This window comes from Cebus imitator, unplaced genomic scaffold (assembly GCF_001604975.1).
Source record: "Cebus imitator isolate Cc_AM_T3 unplaced genomic scaffold, Cebus_imitator-1.0 Scaffold5, whole genome shotgun sequence".
NCBI classification, from domain to species: Eukaryota; Metazoa; Chordata; class Mammalia; order Primates; family Cebidae; genus Cebus; species Cebus imitator.
Window position 1 is genome coordinate 14,748,479 of NW_016107320.1, and position 3,610 is coordinate 14,752,088.

A 3,610-nucleotide genomic window follows, 5' to 3' on the forward strand; every position below is an offset into this window, starting at 1 on the left:
ACTAGATTATCTATCACTGCAGGGTAGCTATGTTGACGGTTGTGTACAAAATTGCCAAAAACAGCAGCAGTAACAACTCATTATGCAAAGATTATTAAAGAAAATGATGACTGTCTCCTATGCACAGCAGAGGATGCATCGTTAACATTGCCTAGTTGAGAGGTTTTCAAACTGCATGTTATGGCCCACTAGTGAATTCTGAGATCAGCTCCACGGGCTGGAAGCAGCTGTTCATAAAAAATGATAGAATAGAATACGATAGAATGAAAAACAATATAGGCCATAAAGCTAGTAAGTTTATTTCTTTTTAAAATCTGTGTTTCAGTTATAATACGTACCAATTATATTTGTGCCTCCCCCCGACACACACACATCCTTTTTTAAAATCTTTTAATTTTTTTAAATCAGAGTCTCATTCTGCCGCCCAGGTTGGAGTGCAGTGGCGTGATCTCAGCTCACTGCAACCTCCACCTTTTGGGTTCAAGTGATTCTCGCGTTTCCGCCTCCCGATTAGCTGGGGCCACAGGCGCACACCACTATGTCCAGCTAATTTTTTGTATTTTTAGTAGATACGGGGTTTTGCCATGTTGACCAGGCTGGTCTCAAACTTCTGACCTCAAGTGATCTACCTGCTTTGACCTCTTAAAGTGCTGGGATTACAAGCACGAACCACTGTGCCTTGCCTGTTCTTTTATATAACAACTGAAACAAAACCATTACACTATTATAGGTGTATGTAGCTTGGTGACATAGGCTACATGTCATAAACCAAAAATAAGATAAATAAAAATAAACACTAATCTATTCCCACTAATTATATGCCTTTGCTCTACACCTGCTTGGTGGTCATCCTGACTCTGTATGCATGTGTCACTGCCTGTTCTTTCATGAACTCTGTCTTTAATTTTGCTGAGTCAGGATATGTCTTCCTGGAGCTTACTGGTTAGCCTGATTTCTATCTATCCCTAGGCGCCTTACAGACAAGCCCAGTTTTTCTTCCGCACAATAACCCTTCAAACATTTGAACTGAGACGTGTTGTCCCTGCTGAGGTTTCGCTTCCCCTCCCAAAGCATTTCAGGGCTTCAACTCAGTTGATGTTCTGAACCTTTGCTGATTAAATTTCTCTATATGCCTCGACAGTTTGGGCTCCCTGTAGTTCTTAGAAAGATAGAATTAGGTTGTCCTGCAAAGAGAAGAGCCAGATGTGGCTGCACTCTGCTCAGGAAAAGAAAATAAATAGAGGACGAGCTTCAGGAGTGGCCCTGGGTATCATTTGCAATACTACTTGTAACATGTGGGAAGCTCACGTAAGAAGTTCTGTTTCCCTTATGGATTCCTCTTGGAGAGTAATTGAAGTGTGCCAACGTCACCAAGCTCAGCCAGAAGCATGCATCGAGCGAGTTGGAGTGTGAGGAGTGGGAAGAGATAGTTCATAAAGACTTATTTTGGCTTTAGTCATGGATTTTAGAAACACATACACTCATATAAATACCTATAAATATCTCATGCTCACTTCCTGAGAAAAACATGCTAGTTTATGGTCACAACTGTTTTCTTTTTAAAGAAGCTATAAATACCAGGGGCTCAATATCTGAATCTGAACAGCTAATTAAACTTTTTAAAAAGAACAGCTTATCTTCCGTTCCTTTCTTAGAAAACATTTCAAATATAGACTGATGGCTTAACAAATGACAGCTGTTTCATTTCACATGCAAAAATATCATATGAAAAGAGGCACTTCTAAAAAATTCTTTTGGCTATAATACTTTTCAATAAATTTGCAGGTTTTTTTGCCATATTCTAACAGAAAACCTTTGAAAATGCATTTCTTCAGATTTATTTTTTGGAATTTGTATTGCTTCAGAATTTATTTGTATTTTCTCTCTATGATCCAAAATAAATGTTAGAATTGAAATTTCTAAATTAAACTACTGCTCTTTCTTATCAGCAATAATTAAAGATTGAAAATGTATTTAACAAAGTTTATTAAAAGAAAAATATTAGCTGAATTATATATATGTATATTCATTGCACTTTAGGTTCTGGGGTACATGTGCAGAACATGCAAGACTGTTGCATAGGTACATACATGGCAGTGTGGTTTGCTGCCTCCATCACCCTGTCACCTACATCTGGCATTTCTCCCCATGTTATCCCTCCCCAACTCCCTACCTGCACTGTCCCTCCCCTAGTCCTCCCAAAACAGACCCCAGTGTGTGATGCTCCCCTTCCTGTGTCCATGTGTTCTCATTGTTCAACACCCGCCTATGAGTAAGAACATGCAGTGTTTGGTTTTCGGTTCTTGTATCAGTTTGCTGAGAATGATGGTTTCCAGATTCATCCATGTCCCTATGAAGGACATAAACTTGTCGTTTTTTCTGGCTGCATAGTATTCCATGGTGTATATGTGCCACATTTTCTTTGTCCAGTCTATCATCGATAGGCGTTTGGGCTGGTTCCAAGTCTTTGCTATTGTAAACATTGCTGCAATGAACATTTGTGTGCATGTGTCTTTACAGTAGAACAATTTATAAGCAATTGTGATTGGCAGTTTGTTCTTGATGTGGCTCTCTTTAAGTCTGTTATTGGTGTATAGGAATGCTTGTGATTTTTGCACAACGATTTTGTATCCTGAGACTTTGCTGAAGTTGCTTATCAGTGTCAGGAGATTTGGGGCTGAGACGATGGGGTCTTCTAAATATACAATCATGTCATCTGCAAATAGAGACAATTTGACTTCCTCCTTTCCTATTTGAATACCCTTTATTTCTTTTTCTTGCCTGATTGCTTTGGCTAGAATTTCCAGTACTATAGTGAACAGGAATGGTGAAAGAGGGCATCCGTGTCTAGTGCCAGATTTTAAGGGGAATGCTTCCAGTTTTTGCCCATTCAGTATGATATTGGCTGTTAGTTTGTCCTAAATAGCTTTTATTATTTTGAGATATGTTCCATCGATACCTAGTTTATTGAGAGTTTTTAGCATAAAGGGCTGTTGAATTTTGTTGAAGGCCTTCTCTGCATCTATTGAGATAATCATGTGGTTTTTGTCTTTGTTTCTGTTTATGTGGTGAATTACGTTTATAGACTTGCATATGTTGAACCAGCCTTGTATCCCTGGGATGAAGCCTACTTGATCGTGATGGAGAAGCTTTTTGATGTGCTATTGCAATCAGTTTGCCAGTATTTTATTGAAGATTTCTGCATCTATGTTCATCATGGATATTGGCCTGAAGTTTTCTTTTTTTGTTGAGTCTCTGCCAGGTTTTGGTATCAGGATGATGTTGGTCTCATAAAATGATTTGGCAAGGGCTCCCTCTTTGGGGGTTGTTTGGAATAGTTTCAGAAGGAGTGGTACCAGCTTTTCCTTGTATGTCTGGTAGAATTCAGCTGTGAACCCATCTGGACCTGGGCTTTTTTTGGTTGCTGGGCTATTAATTACTGCCTCAACTTCAGCCCTTGTTATTGGTCTATTCAGGGTTTCGACTTCTTCCTGATTTAGGCTTGGATGGGTGCGAGTGTTCAGGAATTTATCCATTTCTTCCAGGTTTACTGGTTTATGTGCATAGAGTTGTTTCTAGCAATTTCTGATGGTAGTTTGTATTTCTGTGG